Raw genomic sequence first — 22,419 nt, forward strand, 5'->3', positions numbered from 1 at the left:
CTCCGTCCCGCCCCCTCCGTCCCGCCCCCTCCGTCCCGCCCCCCCTCCGTCCCGCCCCCTCCGTCCCGCCCCCTCCGTCCCGCCCCCTCCGTCCCGCCCCCTCCGTCCCGCCCCCTCCGTCCCGCCCCCTCCGTCCCGCCCCCTCCGTCCCGCCCCCTCCGTCCCGCCCCCTCCGTCCCGCCCCCTCCGTCCCGCCCCCTCCGTCCCGCCCCCTCCGTCCCGCCCCCTCCGTCCCGCCCCCTCCCCTTCCCCTCCGTCCCGCCCCCCTCCCCTTCCCCTCCGTCCCGCCCCCTCCCCTTCCCCTCCGTCCCGCCCCCTCCCCTTCCCCTCCGTCCCGCCCCCACTCCCCCTTCCCCTCCGTCCCGCCCCCTCCCCCTTCCCCTCCGTCCCGCCCCCTCCCCTTCCCCTCCGTCCCGCCCCTCCCCCTTCCCCTCCGTCCCGCCCCCCTCCCCTTCCCCATCCGTCCCGCCCCCTCCCCTTCCCCTCCGTCCCGCCCCCTCCCCTTCCCCTCCCGTCCCGCCCCCTCCCCTTCCCCTCTCGTCCCGCCCCTTCCCCTCCGTCCCGCCCCCTCCCCTCCGTCCCCCCTCCCCTCTCCCCCTCCCCGTCCCGCCCTCTCCCCCTCCCCGTCCCGCCCCCCTCCCCTCCGTCCCGCCCCCTCCCCTCCGTCCCGCCCCCTCCCCTTCCCCTCCGTCCCCTCCCCTCCGTCCCGCCCCCTCCTCCTCCCCTCCATCCCCTCCCCGCCGTCCCCTCCCCTCTCCCCCCTCCCCCGTCCCTCTCCCCCTCCCCTCCGACCCACCCCCTCCGTCCCACCCCCTCCCCCTCCCCTCCGTCCCGCCACCTCCCCTTCCCCGCCGTCCCCCTCCCCACCCCTCCTCTCCCCCTCCTCTCCCCCTCCCCACTCCCCTCCATCCCCTCCCTGCCCCCCTTTCCCACCCTCCCCTCCGTCCCCTCCCGCCCACCACTCGCAGGAGGCTGATTGAATCAGGTTGGAAATGAAGACCACGCACTCTTCAAAGCAGCGCCATGCCATCGAGATTATTGATTCCCTCTACCTCCCTCCCTCCCTCTCCCCCACTAACCCCTTCCCCCCTCCTCCCTCCCTCCCTCCCTCCCTCCCTCCTCCCTCCCTCCTCCTCTCCCCTCCCTCCCTCCCCAGTCCCTCCTACTCCTTTCCCCCAATATTCTCGCCTCCTCCCAGTAAGTACTTATTCTTTCAGCACTCTCCCTCGGATGTGTTTTTTTTCCGAAAATGAGAATAAAATCCTGAGTGGGGGGAACCTCTTTTAAACAAAATGTCCAATGGTTGGAGGAGGAGTGGGGGGGAGCAAACCCCCGCCCCCAAAATCAATAAGCAAAAGTTTGCGGATTCCCTTGAGAACACACAACACAACAGGTGCTGGAGAAACTCAGCAGGTCCAACAGGTGTCCAAGGCAAAAGATACATCACTAAGCCGAGACATCACCGACCTTGGCTACATGTTGGACTGCTGAGTTTCTCCAGCACCTGTTGTGTTGTGTGTTCCCAAGGAAATCCGCAAACTTTTGCATAGAAGACGAGTCCACAGATATATTCTGAGTGAGCCTCATAGGTCGTTCTTGAATGGAGTACCTGGTTTTATTCAGACAAAGGGCAGGTCGCACTGAAAATTTGCCCAGATGCTGAATGTCAATGGGAATGTGAGAAATTTCTATAAAAGAGAGTTCTTTTCACGATTTTCTCTCTTTCTTCCGAGAAGGGAAGCAATAGTCCTCGGCCACTTTGTTCTCAAGCTCATTGAGGTCAGTACTGATCCTGTCCTTGGAGTGACGTCAACAAAAGAAACTGCAGAGTGATCCGGGGATGGGCTCTCTTTGAATTTTCCATCATTCTCACAGTAATGTCGAGGTGATTATTCATTTTACTATCTCCATTTCTTTTAAAACCTTATCTTCTGCCTTGCAAAAAAAATTGCAGAGCATCTTTCTGCAATCTGATCTTGGTGTCCGACTTGTCGATATGTGAACCCACGTGATGATTATCAACAGACATGAAAACCATGAGTCATCTCAAACTTATCCTCCATCAATTCCAACATGCTGAGAAGTTGCTCCGGAACTAATTACACCTCCCACTAGCTTGTCTCGCGATGATTGCAACACCAGCAAGTCACTGGCAAAATTGCTGGGGTGTCCAAATAATACTCGTGAAATTCATTGCAGCCATCTTCTAGATATGGACAGCTTCTGAGTCTCAATCTATAGCTCCTTTCACACTTGCATCCCAGTAAATCTGCCGTTCAGTGTCCCAGGATAGAAATGGGGGTTGGCCTTTCACACTAGACCACTCCTAACTGGGACACTGAATGCTTTCACATTTATAAGGGTTTATCCCTAGCGTTTGGTCAGTTTCCACACTTGCCCGATCTCAACGCTGGCGTCTGTAGACGCCGGGGATTGTACGAGGGGTCAAGGCCGGCAATCCCCGGCGTGAGATGGTGTCATCTGATGCCGGCATTGATCAGATTTTGCTTTCACACTTTAAAGACCAATTGGGATCACTGGCAAGTGTGAAAGGGGCTCTTCCCAGCAAAACTGATTAATAACAGCCTAAAGAATATGAGGAAGAGAAAAAAATCTTCATTAATAGTAGTTATACCTCGCTCCAAGGAAGTCAAACATCTCAGCCACTTCAGCCTAAATGACGATCAACAATGACACTCGGATCAACAGTGATTAAGTGTCTTGACAGGCTAGTAATGAAGTCCCGCATCGGACTTGTCAGCTGGCGTGGACATTACCCCTCCATAAATCTTTGCCTGCGAAGCCAAGCCAAAGAATGAAGCTCCAGTCTGAGTGGAGACATGACTCCATTCCACTTTGCCTGTCGTAGCCACAGATCTACAGTGGATGCCATCTCACTGGATCTACGCAAAGCCATGGAAAATCTGGACAGCAAAGATGCATACATCAGGATGCTCTTTATTGACTACAGTTTGGCATTTAACGCCATCATCCCCTCAAAATTAATCAATGAACTCCAAGATCTGGGACTCAACACCCCATCTTATAATTGGATGTTCGATTTCCTCACCTCTTGACCACCATCAGTGAGGATTATTAAGAACATCTCCTCCACAATCTCCATCAGTTCTGAAGCACCACAGGGGTGTGTTCTTGGTATGTGGCTTTGTATGACAACAACACCATCTACAAATTTGTTGACATACCATGGTAGTGGGTGGTAATAAAATGGGGTAGTTAGTCAGCATACAGGAAGGACAATGAAAATTTGGCTGAATGGTGCATCAACTCATACTCAATGACACCAAAACCAAAGAGCTGATTGTTGACTTCAGGAAGGGTAGAGCAGAGGTGTGCAATCCAGTGATCATTGGGGGGATCAGAGGTAGAGAAGGGAAGCAAATTTAAGTTATTAGGAGTCACTATTTTGGAGGATCTTTCCATGACCTAACACACAAATGGCATTGTAAAGAAAGCATCTCAGTGCCTCGATTTCCTCAGGAGTTTGCAGAGGTTTGGTACAACATTGGAAAACCTGGAAAATTTCTACAGATACATGTTGGAAAGTGGGCTGATCGGCTGCATCACGAAGACTCCAATACCCCTGTGCATAAAGCCCTGCAAAATGTAGTGAACGCAGCCCAGGACATCATGGGTGAAACCCTCCCCACCATCAAAAATACCTACAGGAAACGCTGCTGTCGGAGAGCAACAACAATCATCAAGGATCCATACCACCCAGCACACACTCTGTTCTCACTGCTACCGTCAGGAAAGAGGTATAGATGCCTCAAGACTCATGCCACCAGGTTCAGGAACAGCTGCTAACCCTCCTCCTGACTCCTCAACAACAAACTCAATCAGGGACTCATTTAAGGATTCTTACTTTATTTTCTCGATATTGCACACTCAGTTTGTTTACATTTCTTTGTTAGTGTGTATGTTGAGTCAAGTTTTTTTTTGCACTGGCATTAAGTGGTGATTCTGCCTTACCCACAGGACAAAGAATCTCAGAGTTGTTTATGATGTCATGTATGCACTCTAACAATAAATCTGCCTTTCCACAATGCATTTTATAATCCTGCTGACACATCAGCTTTATATAGATTAAACTCATCATTTAAGAACATAATTTTCTCCAGAACTACTCTCCATCCCCTTCCCTTTAGCATCCATATGGGACTATATTTCTTCACCACTTATGTCTTGTCCTCAATATCTTGGATGTCAACACCGACAAGAAAATAATCATGGTAAATACGGTCACCGCAATATTCAAAAAGCTTAGGACCACAAGTACAGAGCCGAAGTAATAGTGACAAAACTAATCTATCCCTCCTCGTCATCCTCAACCTGTATGTAATTTTTGACATGGGAGAACATAATAGCCTTATACAATCATAGAATGGTAACAGCACAGAAGCCATCATGTCCAAGAGCATCTCTTGCATTTCAATTCTAGCCCTTTCTTTGTCACCGTGTAAATTGTTCATCACCATATCATTATCCATCTTCTTCTTGGAGGACACAATAGAACTTGTCTCCACCACATTTGCAGCTGTGGAGTCCAGATTTCAATCATATGCTGTTTCAATATGATTTAATCCTCTTTCCCTGTGATCTCTAGTTCTTGACCTGCTCCTACGATCCTCTCCAGCCTGGCACCTCATAATTTTAGATCAATCACATCTCCCCTTAACCTCTTCATAAAAAAAACTTTACATTCAATTCTTATAACAGTAGTTTTCCAACCCAGCAACGATTCTTGTAAATCTTTTCTGAACCCTCACTCTGCCTCACCTTCTGATGATGGTGGGATGGGCAGATTTGAATAAAATCGCTATTGTATTTCTCTACCATCATCTTGTTGATCCAAATATTCCATAATCCAAATCTTTTATATACAATGTAAAGAGAAGTGGCCCCAACACCGACCCCTGGGGAACAGCACTGGTAACTGGTACGTATATCCAATTGAATGAGCAATAATAGCACTTCCTTTGCAACCAATCACCCACCATTCCCACCCCATTACACTGAACTTTTTTTTTCATCTTGGCAAGGTCATCCAGAATTATTTTTTTTTTTACTTTTTATTGGCTCATGCCAGCCACCATCACTTCTCTTGATAATTCCACTGTCAGGCTGAATGTTAAATATGCAACAATGAAGGCACAGAAAATTCCTCTCAAAATAGTGGGGAAACCAGTTTTTCCCAGCAAAAACTGTTTACAAGATTGTAAGGTTTAGGAGTAGAAGTATGTCCATTGGCCCATCAAGTCTGCTCCACCATTCTAATCCCTAGTCTTTTCTCTGTAACCCTTGATGCCCTGGCTAATCAAATACCTGTCAATCTCTCCCTTTAATACACCCAACAGTCTTGCTTCCACAGCCGCCTGTGGCAACAAGTTCCACAGATTCATGACCCTCTGACTAAAGAATTTTTTTTTTTTGCATTTGTTTTAAATTGACGCCCTTTCATCCTGAAATTATGCACTCTTGTTTTAGAATCCCCTACCATGGCAAACATCCTTGTCACATCTACTCTGGCAAGGCCTTTGAGGATTCAAAATGCCTCTAAGGTACCCTCTCATCCTTCTACACTACAATAAGTACGGTCCAAAAGCTGACAATCATTCCTCACACATACTAACCCTTTCCTTCCTAGTAAATCTTCTCTGAACCCTCTCTAATGCCAGCACATCTTTTCTGAAATATGGTGCCCAAAACTGTACACAGTACTCCAAGTGAGGTCTTACCAGTGCTTTATAGAGTCTCAACATTACATGCCTATTCTTGTATGCTATTCCTCTAGAAATGAAAGCCAACATTGCATTTGCCTTCTTCACCACTGGCTCAACTAGGAGGTCAACCTTTAGGGTATCTTGCATGAGGACTCCCAAGTCCCTTTGCACCTCAGAACTTCGAATTTTCTCTCCATCTAAATTATAGTCTGCCCATCTATTTTTTCTACCAAAGTGCATGACTGAACACTTTCCAAGACTATATTTTATCTGCCACCTCTTTGCCCATTCTCTTAATCTATCCAAGTCTTTCAGTATCCTCAGCACCACCTCTGCCTCCATCTATTTTGTAATCATCTGCAAATTTAGAAACAAAGCCATCTATTCCTTAATCCAAATCATTTACAGACAAGGAAAAGAGAAGTGGTCCCAACACTGACCCCTGGGGTTCAGCACTGGTAACTGGTAGCCAATCAGAATGGGATCTCTTTATTCCCAGTCTCTGTTTTCTGCTGTCCAGCCAATGCTGTAGCCATGCAAGTATCCTTCCTGTACTTGCATGGGCTCACATTTTGTTTAGCAGCCTTATGTGTGGCACCTTGTCAAAAGCCTTTTGAAAGTTCAAATGCACAACATCTACTGCATGTCTCCTGTCTATCCTACTTGATATGATCTTCTTCCCCTTCGTATTTCAGTGATTTTCAATCAATTGTATGTCTTTATTTTTGTTCTCTTATGCCACTGCCTCCATGTTATGTCTCTGTGTTACTTGGGATTCTTTATAAATAAGTAACTTCGAGATGCAAGATTCAAATAACAAGAGACTTTACTTACTGATGTCTTCCACCATCACATGACACTGTTCACACACTCACATACATATACATACATCCCACAGTGGTGCACTACAGTAAGAAGGATGTATTCTTATACGGTTACAAAATAGTTCACTTTATCCTGTCTATATTACATGATCTCCTCAAAAAATTACAATAGGTTTGTCAGGCATGATTTTCCTTTAGTGAAACCATGCTGATTTGGGGTTATCTTTTCATGCACCTCCAGGTATTACGTAATCTCATCCTTGACATTCAACTTCAACAGCTTCCCAACCACCGACATCAGATTTATAGGCCTATAATTTGCTTTCTGCTGCCTCGCTCCCTCATTGAACAACGGAGTGACATTCATGATCTACAGTCCACCGAAACCATGCCAGACCCCATTGATTCCCTAATGTCTAAAACCAAACACAAATATTCATCATGTTTCCATTACATATGACCAAGAGGTGAGTTCTAGGCCTTGAATCCATGCCATCATTTACACTCATGTCCACACATCATCCAAATCTATCACCACCTTGCCTAACAGTTGCTGAAACTATGCACCAGCTCCTGATCGCCATTCGAAGTCACCTCATATCAAAATGCTCACCCTTGTTTACAAATCCTCTCATGCACTTCTCTGATTGATGGGAGAGGATTAGTACCTTCAAGTTCCTGCGAGTCCATATCTCAGAAGATCGAGAGCCAGCAGTTCGAGGCAATTATGAAGAAGGCATACCCATGCCTCTAATTTTAAAGTCTGAGGGTATTTAGCCTGTTTATCGAATATTCATTCAAACTGCTACTGGTGCACTGTAGAAAGTATGCTATCAGGTAGCATCGCAGCCTGGTTTTGGAATTCAAATACCCAGAAACAAAGAAAGCTAAGAAGGTAGTAAACGTGGTAGCTCAGTCCATTCGAGTCTCTGACCTCCCATTCATCTAAATGAGGTGCTGCCTCAAGATGGCAGCCAAAATCTTTACCCTAGTCACATATTGTTCTCATTGCTACCTTTGGGCAGAAGGTACAGAAGACTGAAGGCCTGCACTTCTTGGTTTAAGAATAGTTTCCTTTCAACGGCTGTCAAACCTACCTGAACCTCTCCTTGTGACGAATCGTAGACTGCGCCAACAGAACAAAAGGACTGTCTGCACGATGGCAAATTTTTGCAGTGGAATATCTATATCTTTCATATTCTTATCTCTAATTTTAATTATGTTTACTATTGTCATGTTTTTTATGAAAGGCCTTGTCCAATGTGTATGACAATAAACTCATTATCATTTCACCTTTCAGCTCCAAAACTCCCTGAGATATACAGTTTATGACCTATCCTCCTCTAATTCTGCTCTCATGGTCATCCCCTACATTAATTACTCTTTTACTCATGGCAATGTTTTAAGCTGTCAAGGGCCCAAACAGCAAAATTCCTTTTCCAAATCTTTCAACTTCTTTTGCCTGAAAAATAATAATTAACAGGCTTGGGTTTAGATGGGAACAGCATATCCAAAATGATTTTAGATTCTAATCTTATATGGCATACAAGGATATTCTGTATGAATTCCTGTTCCTGACCAGATGACTGTCAAAAAAAGCAATTAAAAGATAGGCCACCTTTAACTTTTTATTGACACTTGGAAAATTGAGACCCGGCTATCATTGAGAGTCTAGAAGCAAACTCGAGAGCCGTGCTTTCTGAAATCTCCCTGTCAGCTAACATTTAAAATGCAGAATGCTCAAATAAAATAAAAATAAATATGCATACTAAAACTAATGGATTCAATTTCCTGACCTTGCATTGCATAAAGCATGAAAACTATCATAAATGTTACTGCCTGCTATTAACTTCATTAAAAGCACACTGAAGAATAGCTTTGGTGTCTTTGGGAAAGAGAAGGGAAAAGAATCAAAATTACTTTCATAAACTTGTTCATTTCAAATTGAGTGAACTTTACCTTTTCCAAAAGAACCATTGTATCATGTGCTCTTTAGGTCAGCAAGTTATAATTGCCTGCTCACACTGTTGTCTCTGTCCTCGCAGCTTTGGCATCATGTGTTGTCAGGGACTTCCAGAGACATCACATCATAATAGCTCTCTTTATTCACAGAGTCTTTAGAGTAATCTCAGGAATGATAACACAGTTCTGTGACGCTAGCAGACTCTATCAGCCAAGGACCTCTGGCAGGCTTACAAAGGATTCACAAATGTCAATTGTGTTTTGGGCTATTTATTTCAATTTTCTTTAGACTATTAAAGATTTTGTACGATGTCATTTGCAGTTCTGATTACCGGCCTCTATTTCTGCCACAAATAAGTTGCAATATAATGGTTCTCTAAGCTGATGTGTACAAAGAAAATAGATGATTGTAAGATAAACCTTGATCAAATAGAGAGTACAAAGGTGGAACAGGGACACTAAAACTCTAAAATAAACAAGAAAATCTGCAGATGCTGTGATTGTACAACAATGCCGGAGAAACTCAGCACGTCGTCGTCGTGCAGCCTTCTTTATGTAGCAAAGATAAAGATACACAAGTAACGTTTTGGATCTGAGTACTTCATCAAGATTTGAGCAAAAAGAGGGCAGGTGCTGGAATGTAACAGTGGGGAGAGGAGCAAAGGCCCACAGGCAAGAGGTCATGGGTGGATATTGGGTGGGAGGGCAGCAAAGGGAAAAAAAAGCTGAGGTGATGGGGGGAGGTAATTGCTCTCTGACTGGAGAGGGAAGTGGTGCAGAGCTGCTGGAAAGGAGTCAGAAGGATGGGGAAGAGAGAGAGGGGGGAGAGAGAGAGAGAGAGAGAGAGAGGGAGTGGCCAAAAAGAAACCGGAAAATGTCACCATTAATGCCATTCAGTTGGAGAGTTCCCAGATGGAATATTAGGTGTTGCTTTTCCAATTTATAGGTGGCCTTGGTTTGGCAGCGCAAGAGCCCATGGACAGACACATAGGCATTTCAGAACTGAACCCTTCAGGTCTGAGTAAAAGGCAGGCGGGCATGCGCCTAGATTAAAAGGCTGGTGAAAAGGAAAGAATGGGAGGGGAAGGAATTCAGACCATCAGATAAAAGGTATTAATTGGATAAGAGGACAGGAGAGAGAAAAGGTGAGAATTTATTGTTTTTGGCTCTGCAAAAGGAGACAGAGGGAAAAGGGAAGAAAGAGACAGAACTACAGGAAAAGAGACAATAGGGGAAGATAGAAGGGGGAAAATTGAAACTGGAGAAGTCGACGTTCATGTCATAGAGTTGGAGGGTGCACAGACAGAATATGAGGTGAAGTTCCTTCAAATTGCATGTGGTCTGATTCTGACAGTGCATGAGACCACGGACAGACATGACAGCAAGTGAATGTGGTGGGGAATTGAAATGGGTGACCACTGGGACATCCCTGCCTTTGCTGCGTGCAGGCCACAACGGGAACATCAGATACAGTTGATGACCCTCGCAGATTCACAAGTGTTGCTTCACTTAGAAGGACTGTTTAGGGCCCTGAATGGTGATGAGGGAAGCTGCAAGGGCCAGTACATCCCGGAGTCACAGGTTTAGGTGCCAAGGGGATGATTGGTGAGGAAAGGAAGGAGTGGACAAGGGAGTCACAGAGGGGGCAGACCCAACAAGAGGTGGAGGAGGAGAGGGTAAGGTGGGATCATGGGGAGGATAATTTGTTGGATTGGAGGCTGGTGGGATGGTAAGTGAGGACAAGGGGAATCCTGTCCTTTTTATGTCTGGGGGCAGAAGGGGCCACGGCAGATGTGCGGGAGATGTGGGTAAGAGCTGACTTGATGGTGGTGGAGGGGAAGCCAAGTTTTATGAAGAAGGAGGACATCTTGGATGATCTGCAATTGAAAACCTCATCTTGGGAGCAGATGTGATGAAGATGGAGGAATTGAGAGAAAGGAATAGAATCCTTACAGTGGACAGGGTGTGAGCAGGTGTAATTGGTGAGTTTGTAAAAAATGTCTGTATAAACTTCATCTCCTGAGAAGGAGACTGGAAGATCAAGAAAGGGGAGAGTGTCACCAGAGATGGACCAAGTGAATTGGAGGTTGGGTGAAAGTTGGCAGCAAAGTGGATAAAGATGAGCTCATCATGGGTACATGAGGCAGCACCAATGTAATCATCAATGTAGCAGAGGAAGAGTTGGGGAGCCTTGCCTGTATAGGTTGTTGCATGGATTGTTACAACAAAAAGTCAGGCACAGCTGGAACCCATGTGGGCAACCATGGCTACCACTTTGACGTGGATAAAGTGGATGAAACAAAGGAGATATCATTGAGGGTGAAGACAAGTTCTGTCAGCCAGAAGAGGGCGATGGTGGGGGAGGGGGGAGCAAACTGATTGGGTCTGTTGTCTAGGAAGAAACAAAAGGGCTTGGAGGGGTTCAGTAGAGTGTATTGAGGTTGGAAATCCATCGTGAAAATGAGTTGGTCATGTTCAGGGGGAGGTGTGAACTGTAGTTGAAATAAGATGATACCAGTTTGGTGTAGAAACAATGGATCTACCAGACCAATTGGGTTCATGAATCTTGAATTGGAGTAGAAATGCAGTGCGGGGTTGGGAAAAAATGAGATTGGAGGCTGTGGGAGGGAGATGACTGGAAGCGATGAGGTTAGAAATATTACATGAGATGATGGTTTGATGTTCTTTCCTGCTGAAGGGGTAAGGAGAGATGTCTGAGAGCTGTTGACTGGCTTTAGCAAGGTTGACGTCAATTTGAAAGTGAGGTTGGTGCTGAGAGAGTGGAGGGGAGGGTGTTCTGAGAGGGTTAGATTTTCACTAAAACTCTAAAGTGCCGGAGCTTTTCAGCAGGTCACCCTGCATTGTGAAACATGTTCATGACAATAAATCCTGATTCTGATTCTGCATCCACAGGAAGAAAAATTCAACCAATGATGCAGTCTTCAGCCCTTCATCAGGAATCAGAAAAACTGGGTAAATGTCTGAATTGAAAGGTGTGGGGGGGGGGGGGGTGGGGGGTGGGGAAAGAAGGGAGGAAGAGAGAAAAGGGAAAGGGGAAGAGGAGCACAGGCTAACAGGTGAGAGGTAATAAGTCCATAAGACATAGAAGCAGAAATAGGCTCTTCAGCTGATTGATTCAATCATGAGCTGATCCATTTTCCCACTCAGCCCCACTGCCCATAACTTTTGATACCCTGGCTAATAAAGATCTTAAATGCACCCAATAACCTGGCCTCCACAACAGCCTGTGGCTACCAATTCCAGAGATTTACCACCCTCTGGGTGAAGAAATTCCTATGCATTTCTGTTCTAAGTGAACAACTTTTAATCCTCTTGAAATGGCTTTCCCACCAGGGGAAACAACCTTTCTACGTCTACTCTGTCCATGACTTTCAACATTCAAACTGTTTCAAGAAGAATCCCCCCTCATTCTCCTAAATTTCAATGAATACCCGCCAAGACCTGTCAAACGCTCCTCGTATTGTCACCTTTTCATTTCCTGAATTATTCGCGTGATCCTGCTTTGAACCCTCTCCAATGTCAGCACATCTTTTCGTAAATGAGGAGCCCAAAACTGCTCACAGTACTCCAAGTGAGGTCTTCCCAGTGCCTTAAAAGTCTCAATATCACATCCCTGCTCTGATATTCTGTTCCTCTTATAATGAATGGCAGCATTGGATTTTCCTTCTTCACCATCATCTTAAGAAGCAAGTTTCCCTTCAGGTTATCCTACACATGGACTCTCACGTCTACTTGCATCAGGATATTTTCAGTTTTCTTCCCTTTTAACCGTTTTTTTTTCTAGCAAAGTGCATGACCGAACATTTTCTGACACTATATTTAATTTGCCACTTCACTGCCCATTCTCCTAATTCTGCAGCCTCCCCGTTCCCTCTACAACACCTGCTCCTCCACCTACCTTTGTATCATCTGCAAACTTGGCCACAAAGCCATTCATTTCACAGTCCAAATCATTAATAAGCCAGGTGGAAAGAAACAACACCAACAAAGTCCCCTGTGAAACACCGCTAGCATCTGGCAGCCAATCCGAATGAGATCCCCATTATGTGGCATGAGATATTGGAGAGGGAGCAGCAGAGGGGGGAGTGGGTGAGGAGGAAGAGCATCTGATAGATGGAACGTCATGGAGAAAGGATGATAGGCAGATGGAACCAGATGGAGGAGGAGGAGGGAGAAGGGGAAAGGAAAGCTAGGTGAGTATATGTGAGAGGAGAACACCAGGTGTGTGAGTTACCTGAACCAGGAAAATTGGGCTGGAATGTACCCAAGCAGAATATGTGATGTTCTTCCAATTTGTATTTGGCTCCTGCATAGCAATGGAGAAATGTGAGGACAGACAAGCTGGTGGGAGAATACAAAGGACATGCAAAATTAAGCTCATCATATAGCTAATGTGAACTCAGTGCTGATTCTGCAAAATGTGGATTCTCCACTGTAGAGGAGACTACAGTGAGACCATTGAATATAGTAGGCCAAGTTCTAAGTGGTGTAGATAAACATCTGCCTCACTCCAAAAGGCTCTGGATGGTGGTGAAGAGACACATGTTACATGTCCTGCTTATGAAAAGAAAAGTTCCAGAGATGGGGAAGGACAAGTGAGAAGGGACGAGTGAACCAGGGAATTATGAAGACAGTGGTCCCTGTGGGAAGCAGAAAGTGGGGAAGGTGTGAGTGATGGTGGGGACATGCTAGAGCTGGTTGAAATGGCAAAGGATGATATGCTGTGTGCAAGGGCTGTTGAGGTGACTGGGGTGGACGTGGTGGGGGGGGGGAGGGTCTTCCATCATTGTTGTATCTGGGGAGAGAGGTGGGGATAAGAGCAGGCAAGTGAGAAATGGAAAAAATGTGTATGAGGGGAAGCGATATTTCCAGAAGAAGGAGAACGCATCATTTTCCCCCTCCCCTGAATTCATTTTCCCATCCCCTTTCCCCCTTCCTCCTCCCCCTCCCTACATGATCCATCTGCCCAGCACCCCCTCTCATCTAGTTCCATCCATTACCTTGCAGGCTCTGTCGTACGCTAATGTGTACAGCCATTTGCACTCTCTCAAAGTCCCCATGCAAAGTCTCGATCCAAGATATCAACATACACCCTTTTCCCTCCACACAATTTGCAGTGGCTAATTATACCTAATAACCTCTAAGTCTTTAGCATGTAGCAGGAAACTGAAGCACATGTAGGAAACTCCAATGTTCACAGGGAAGATGTGTAAACTCCAACAGACAGCACGATAGGAGGCACTGGTTCTATTAGCTGCGATACTGCACTGTTCTGCTATTCCTCCAGAGCTTTTTTTTTTTAGCATTTTACTGGTTTACATGTATTATTTGCTTTGTTTACTATTCCAATTACTGTACATCAACTCATTGTCTTCAGACTAAGTTCCAATAGCTATTCATTTTCCCAATAATACCAATCTACTGACTTCTACCTGCTACCCAAAACTTTTAACCTCGCTGTCAACCATACTGCCAATTTTGGTATTGTTTCTAAACTTCATAATGATTGCTTCCACATTTGAGTCCATATCTGAGGTATGTGCATTTGAAAATAACTAAGACCAGCTGAACTCTTCAGAATACATTCATCTGAACTTTGGGCATAAGCTCATTTTGAATCCAACATGCTACTTTTCATTGGATATCCTCAGTTTTTCCTTTCCTTCGCAGTCACTCATGTGGAACTGATGGCAAGCTTGCTGAAATCCACATTAACTAAATCAAATACACTACTCTCACAGAAATATCAGCCAATATACTCCCTTTCCTTATGTACAATCTTCCCTTAATAAATCTATGTTAACCATCTTTGATTAAACATTGTCTTTCAATATAATGATTTCCATCCCTTAGCATTTTCCACAAATTTATCCACAATTAATGTTAGTCTGACTGGCCAAGTCTCTTTCTTCCCTTTTGAATATCTGCAGTCTTCCAATCCTCTGGTAGCCAGAGAGATTTGGGAAACAGCAGTTAAAGTCTGGTATCCAAACCCTTGCAAGATTCCAAAGAGGATGCTCTTCTCATTGCAGCACAGGAAACATAAGTAACCTGGGGTTCAGATGCTGTTGTAAATAAATAGAAATACTGAAAGAACTCAGCAGTTCTCGCAAGTAAAACACGAAAGTCTGCAGACACTGTGACTGAAGTAAAAACACAATGCTGGAGAAACTCAGAAGGTTAAATAGCATAGTTTATATAGCAAAGATATATAACCAACGTTTTGGACTTGAGCCCTTCATCAAGATATGAGCAAAATGTAGGCAGGCGCCTGAACAAAATGGTGAGGCGGAGGGGCAAGGGTTAGAGCACAGTCCCACAGTACAGGAAGTAATAGGTGGATAAAGGAGGAAGAGGGGCTAGCTGTGTGAATGGAGAGGGATGGGGATGGAGAGCTGGAAGAAAGAAGACAGAAGGAGAGGGAAGAGAGGCAGAATGGGGAGTTGGCTAGCAGAAACTGGAGAAGTCGATGTTTTTAAATAATTTTATTTAATATAAAATCATTTAACAAACATATCACAATATTTTGAACTTAATCCAAATATATGTGGTATTTTATATTTAAAAATTAAAAAAAAACTCCTCTAAATTTCCCCCAACCCCCTACAAACTAAAAAAAAATTAAAATAAAAGGGACAAGAAAACCACAACAGGAACATTTCACTTTCCAAAATTTAGAAACGTGCGTGTGTATTCTTAGGAGGAAGGGAATGTTTGAGATTTATTTAAATATTAATTCCAACAGTTTGTAAATATGGGCTCCATATTGCACAAAAAGTATGATATTTAGCTCTTAAACTATGAGTAATTTTCTCCCAAACAATATCCGACTTCCAAGTTAGAGCAATACATTTCAAGCTATTGCCATATCAATTTGAACACATTTTAGTTGATCCATGTTCAATTTTAATTAAGGTTCAATTCATATAACATCTTCCCAGTAAAAATGACATTGAATCCTATGGGGAGAAGTTGATGTGAATGCCATCCGGTTGGGGAGTGTTGATTCTCCAATTTATGTATGACCTTGGTTTGGCAATGCATGAGGACATGGACAGACATGTTAGTGTGAGGCTGGGGCACAGTAGGTCACGCAGCATCCATAGGAGGTAAAGATATATAACTGATGTTTTGGGTCTGAGCCCTTCTTCAAGCAGGCAGGTGCCTGAATTAAAAGAAAGGGCAGAGCGATGAATGCAGACCAACAGACAAAAAGTATGATGCACCATCAATAATCACAAAAGACTGAAGTTGAGAAACTGATAGGCTTTTATTAACTATAGACTGGAACAGCTGTGAACATCACAAGGCAGAGTGGAATGGGGAGCATGCAAAGGGCTGTGGGTAGGATCAGTCTCAGGAGGCATGTCCAGCCGGCAGTAGCCAATCACAGCATAACAATGGTTACTACAAGGTATTAATTGGATATGGATAGAAAGGCAAGAGAGAGAAAAGGAGAGAAATGATTTGGGGAGGGGAGTTTATTTAGCTCTGTGAATTCAGAGCTGGGAGATCGAAGACATAGGGATAGATGGGAGAAGGAGAGTGTGCAACAGAAACCAGAGAAATTAATATCAATGTCTTCTGGTTGGAGGGAGCCCAGATGAAATATAAGTGCTGTTTCTCCGATTCTTTCTTGCGGCTTCAATGTGTCAGCTGTTATGGGCCCAGAGGACCCCAAAACCCAGAAGCAATAGAAATTCACCAAAACAAATGGCTACTTCAACATAAGTTGCTTTTAAGTATCTTTAAACATGAAAACAGGATCAAACTTTAACTTATTACTATTAACTTAATCCCCTTCTAATTCTAAGCACACGTGTGTGTAAGTTCAGAAAAGTTCTTTAATTCACGGTCCAATCTCACTTCTCACTCCTCCAAGTTTACTGGATGCAGGCAATTCTTATACTGTGCACAGAATTTAACATTTATGAATTTCACCAGACTTTGGGCTTGAAAGGTAAATGGTTACCACTCAGGAAGGTTCTTTTCAGTTTTCAGAGAGAGATTTGTTGCTCCTTGGACACCCACAACTGATTCCTTCCGATCAACTACTTCAGTGTCTTGTGGAAGAAACTTGCTCCATCAGGGTTTTCCAGATGATAACCTCTTTCTTTCAGGTCACCACAGAGTTCATTTTTGTTTCCCTTATTTTGAGTGAAACATTATGCAGCCAGAACTCTCTTATTGTATGGACCACAAGGACTTTGAACAGGCTGAACTAAGAAATCACAACCTGTCTTCAAAATGGGGTTTTCCACGTGCTTGCCAGCTTGTCATGTTCCACTCCCAGCTGTTACTGTAGAACTGAATTCTCTCTTTCTCTCTCTCACTCACTCTCTCACATGACCCCCTAAGTCTGAGGCTCTGGACCAAATCTTCTCAGTCCATTCATCAGTTGCATTCCAAAACAATAATCCATTACTCCACAGCATGTCCAATTATCACCTACTTGTAAAGTCCTTATAGGCATTCTTCAAAGTTTTTGCAAGGGCACTCGGAGCCTGGACTGTCTGGCTTGAGCCAAGCTCTTGCATTTTAAATGAGATCTGTTTTGAAGTGTTTGTATTTGTTTGTGACCTACACTAAAAAATCCTGCCACAATTTATCTCCTTTATATTATATTTTATAAAGTATATAGATATGTTTTAATCTGTCACACAGTAAATGGGGCCATGGACAGACACACTGACACAAGGGAATGGAGCATGGAATTGAAATGGTAGGCTACTGGAAGATCCCCAGTATTGTAACAAATTGAGTTGAGGTGCTTAACAAAGTGATCTTCTTTCAGTCTCTCCTTTCAGCATTCAGTCTCTCCGATATAGAGGAGACCACAACAGGAGCACCTGACACAGATGATCTCTGCAGACGTCAAGGGGTGACTGGTGAGAAGGGAGGACTGGATGAGGGAGTCACAAAGGGAACACTCTCTGTGGAAGGCAGAGAAGGGAAGATGAATATGGCAGTGAGACTGTGCAACAGGAGGCAGAAATGGTGGAGAATGATATGCTGGCTGCGGAGGCTGGTGGGCATTGGGAGAGGACAAGGGGAATCCTGTCCTTGTTATGTGCATGGACAGAGGGGGCTATGAAGATGTGAGGGCAATGGGAGGATATACATGTGAGGGCCGAGTTGGTGGTCATAGAAGGGAGCCTACATTTTTTGAAGAAGGAGGAAATCTCAGATGATCTGGCATGGAAGACCTGGTTCTGAGAGCAGATGCGACAGAGACAGAAGAATTGAGAGAAAGCAATGGAATCCTTACAGTGTGCAGGGTTTGAAGAGGTGTAGTCAATGTTGTTACTTCTGTTTCATGGGCAGGACCCAAGCTCACTGAGCTGAGGGATGAGATGCATTGAGCTCAGATACAACTGGTTTATGTAACACAGCTGCGTTCATTGAACAGAATAGATAACCTTGACATTTGTTTTTTTCCCCCATTCAAAGTTCCCAATTAATTTCTATTGCTCAATAGTGTTTTAAATAAATATTGTTCTTGATCATTTTAAAATTATTAATTACTTAACTAAACATTGAGCACCTTCATTCACGCTGAGCACTGGCGCACCTCAGGGCTGTGAGTTCATCCCGCTCTCGCTCATGCTGTTGACCCACGACTGCATCGCCAGATCCAGTGCCAACAGAATCGTCAAGTTTTCAATTGACACTATCGTAGTTGGGTTGATCAGCAGCTAATGATGGGCTGCAATACGGAGCAGAGGTGGAAAATCTCATGTGAGAACAAAAGTCTGAATCTCAACGTGGAGAAGACGAAGGAGTGGATGGCGGACTTCAGGTATGGGTGACTTTGAAGACATATTTAATGTCATAAAAAAGTCTTTGATGGGGTGGATGCAGAGAAGTATGTTGACATCCATGGGGAGGAAAATAATGAGTCACCTCACACAAGAAGAAGTCTCATGGGCAATTCGGAAGAAACCAGAACCTGGTGAAAGACTGAAGCATGTTACAGTGGGTAGTTAATAAAATAAATGGTATAGACACACAAAAGGGGGAAGTTGGATGAAAGTATGCGGAAGAAGGAATAGAGTGATAAAGAAAGATGGGAAGAGAGTTGTGGAGCATAACTGCCACACGGAATGACTGGACTTCGGTCGGTGTTAATATTTCACTACTATTGGCAGGACATCAAGAGGGCTGATGACATCACGGGGCGGTATTTCCACGTCCAGGAGAGACAGGCTCAGGACTAGCATACTATGGTAAAATAAAGCAAGCTACGAACGCAATGCCAGGCTCAAGGTAGTTTTTTATTACAAGCGTGTCCGAACCCAACGCGACATGGTGTCAGGAGTGGAGCTTTGAGCGACAGAGAGAAGGACAGGCTGTGTAAAAGTGAAAGAGACGAGCTAAGATAGAGGATGGACCTGAACCTGTGGACGCCCCCTGATTGGGAGTGATGGCACCTCCGGCGGTGACTTGCGCAATAAAACCTCCAGAACCCTTTGACTTCTCAAAGCCACAGGAAGAGGAGCAGTGGATAAGAAGATTCGAGTGCTTCAGACTGGCAAGTAATTTAAATAATTCCTCTGAAACTAACCGGGTGAATTCCCCAGTATACTGCATGGAGGATGAGGCTAACAACGTGCTACGGGGCCTAGACTTAACGGGTGTGCAGCGGCAGTAGTACGATGCAGTACGGAGAGGGTTCGATTGTTATTTCGTGCCGAAGAAGAATGTAATTTGCGAACGGGCGAAATTTAAGAAGAGAGTGCAGTGCCTGCAGACCCAGTAGACACGTTCATCACAGCCTTGTCTGCACTGCCAGAGAACTGTGAATATGGGGATCTGCACGACGAGCTTTTACGCGACAGACTAGTAGTGGGTCTAAGAGATTCGTCACTGCGGAGAGGATGCAACTCAACAAAGATCTCACCCTCATGAAAGCAGTTAAAATGGTTAGACGGTCAGAGGCGATAAAGCAGCAGCAAACCGACTTGCGAGAAATGTGTGCAAGGAACCCAGCAGTAGACACAGTGCCACTTAAGAGAAGAGGACAGCAGATGTTTAAAGGCAAAGGGCAAACACCAGGACAGCAAAAAGTTAAAACAATGACGCAGAGCAAAGTGGAGTTCAAGACATGTCCCAAATATGGAAGACGACCGTTCCACCCAACATTTCAGTGCCCAGCCAGGAGTGCAGAATGCCACAACTGCGACAAACGAGGACACTACGGAAAAGTCTGTAGGTCAACCCACATGGTGAATGAGGTAGCGGAGGACGTGGACAGATTGTTCCTCAGAGAAATAGCATCAGGTGAGGGGCCCTGGACGGCCGACATTAACATAGGAGGCAGCAAAGTGACCTTAAAATTCGACATGGGGCCAATATTACAGTTATCCCTGAGCAGGTGTTCAAAAGAATTATACCCAGAGATGGCAAGTTAGAAAAAGCACAGAAGCCACTCTATGGTCTGGGAGAATGAAATTGATGGTCCTGCGATCGGCAAAAAAAAACACCTTCAAACAGAGAGAGTAGCACCACAGAAGAAGTGTTTGTGGTGAGAGAATTACAAGCGGTGCTGTTGAGCAGACCAGCTTTAGTGAGACTCTAGCTTGTGGCCAGATTGGACACCCTAGACCAGGAGATGGTCAGGAAGGCCTACCCCAAACTTTGCAATGGACTCAGGCTAGTATAAAAGCTGTATGTCATTAAACACAAACCTGATATGAAACCATTTTCACTAAAGGTACCTTGAATGGTCCCATTGCCGCTCATGGGCAAAGTGAAGAGAGAGTTTGAAAGAATGGAGAAGCTTGGAGTTATCAGGTGCATGGAGGAGCCAACAGAATGGTGTTGAGGCATGGTGGTAGTACCGAAAAAGAATAAAGAATATGTTTGCATCTGTGTGGACTTGACACCCTTGAATGGATCAGTGTGCAGAGAAAAGTTTCTACTTCCTTCAGTAGATCAAACCCCAGGCATGCTCTCCAGTGTTCAATATTTTACTAAGTTGGACGCGAACATGGCATTTTGGCAAATTCCTTTGTCCAAAGAATCAGCTCTCAACACATTTATCACGTCATTCAGGCGTTACTATTTCAACCGCCTACCCTTTGATATCTCTTCTGCCCCTGAACACTTACAGAACAGAATAGTGACCAAGGTTACCGCAGGCCTGGAAGGAGTTATCTGCCACATGGACGATATCCTCATTTTGGGGACCACAAAGGATCAACATGATGAGAGGGTCCATACAGTCCTAGAATGAGGACTGGCAAGAGAGGGCCGCTCTGAATGTGCACAGTGGATTACTCCTGTCTGGTATGAGATTAGTTATTCTGGCTAACATGTGGAAGGAGGTACTTGAGAAAATACATGAGGGCCACCAGGGGGTTGTAAAGTGCCAGGAATGTGCCAATCAAACAGTGTGGTGGCCAGGTCTGAGTAATCAAATGAGCAAGATTGTCTTGAGGTGCAGAGAGTGTATCCAGGAAAGAGCAAATGTAAGAGAACTGCTGATGCCGAGTAAATTCCCTGACAGGCCATGCCTAAAACATGGTGCGGACTTATTCATTCTTGGAGAGAACACATACTTAATAGTGGTGGACTATTTCTCTAGATTCATAGAAACTACCGATGTAATTGTTCATTTAAAATCGATGTTTGCACGGTATGGCATTCCAGAGACCGTTGTAAGTGACAACAGTCCACAATTCTTTGGACAAAACATGAAGGCCTTCGCAGCAATTATGGGTTCAAGCATGTGGCCAGTAGCCCTAAGTATCCACAAAGCAATGGCGAGCCAGAGCGAGCAGTACAAATAGCGAAGAACCTGCTCAAGAAAGCAAAAGACCCTTACCCTGCAGCATGGACGTACAGAGCCACTCTACTGATCGACGGCTACAGTCCAGCACACTTGCTAATGGGGCGTCGCCTTTGCATGACTCTACCAACCCCTCCAGAGAGGTTTCAGCCAGAACTCCCAGACCTGCTACAACTCTAGAACGAGAAGAGGGAGAAGAGGTGTAAGAAGTGGTATAACAAGAAACACCGAATGAGTGACCTGGAAAAGCTAGCTCCAGGAGATGAAGGGTGGATCTCTGATGCAAGTCAGCAAGGTACAGTGACTTCCGTGCACCACAGCCCATGGTCGTACATGGTTAGCGGACCACAAGGGACACTGAGACAGAATCGCCAACATCTTGTTCCCATTCCAGAGTATCCAGGTGAAAAGCGACAAGAGCACTGGCTGGAAATGGACACTCCTGCAAATGCAGGTCCAGAGACTCTGCCGACTGAAACACAGAGTTTTCCTGGCATAATAAGAACGAGGTCAGGACGAGAAGTAAAGAGACCACAGAGATTGAATCTGTAGAGACTGTAAAACACCTGGAGTCAAGAAAGACTTATCTATTGTAAACACATAAAAGTAATTGCAGAGGGCAAAACCACAAAAAAGGGGGCTTCGAATACAAAGTAAGGGGGATGTGATGTAACACAATTGGTGGGACATCGAACAGGCCGATGTCACGGGGCAGGACTGCTGCATCCAGGTGAGGCTTGGGATTAGCAGGGAAAGCCTGCACATGTAGTTGTTCACTAAGAGTATAGTAAAATAAAGCAAGCTACAAACGCAACACCAGGCTCAAGGTAGTTTTTATTACGCGTGTGTCTGAACCCAACACGACAACCTCTACCCCTCACTCTAACACACCATCTCTCCATATATCAAATGGATTTTTCCACAGCTTCAACAAATTTGCAGTATTATCATTCTCTTATTGAACATTATACTGTTGAAACCATGTCTGTACTATCTGCACACACTCATTTACCATTATGAACACTAATTTTCATCCGACATAACCATTTGAGAAGTATTATATGATCAAATTAAATAA

General features: G+C 44.9%; 1 long non-coding RNA gene across 1 annotated transcript; it reads left to right on the forward strand.

The window, feature by feature from the left end:
- Positions 1-1,138: 1,138 nt before the first annotated feature.
- On the forward strand, positions 1,139-22,119 carry LOC138762230 (uncharacterized). Its single transcript, XR_011356847.1, has 4 exons — positions 1,139-1,197; positions 11,444-11,503; positions 17,346-18,350; positions 18,700-22,119. It is a non-coding gene; the product is annotated as an uncharacterized lncRNA (long non-coding RNA).
- The last annotated feature ends 300 nt before the right edge of the window (positions 22,120-22,419 follow it).

Source organism: Narcine bancroftii, chromosome 4, assembly GCF_036971445.1.
Source record: "Narcine bancroftii isolate sNarBan1 chromosome 4, sNarBan1.hap1, whole genome shotgun sequence".
In the NCBI taxonomy this organism is placed as follows: domain Eukaryota; kingdom Metazoa; phylum Chordata; class Chondrichthyes; order Torpediniformes; family Narcinidae; genus Narcine; species Narcine bancroftii.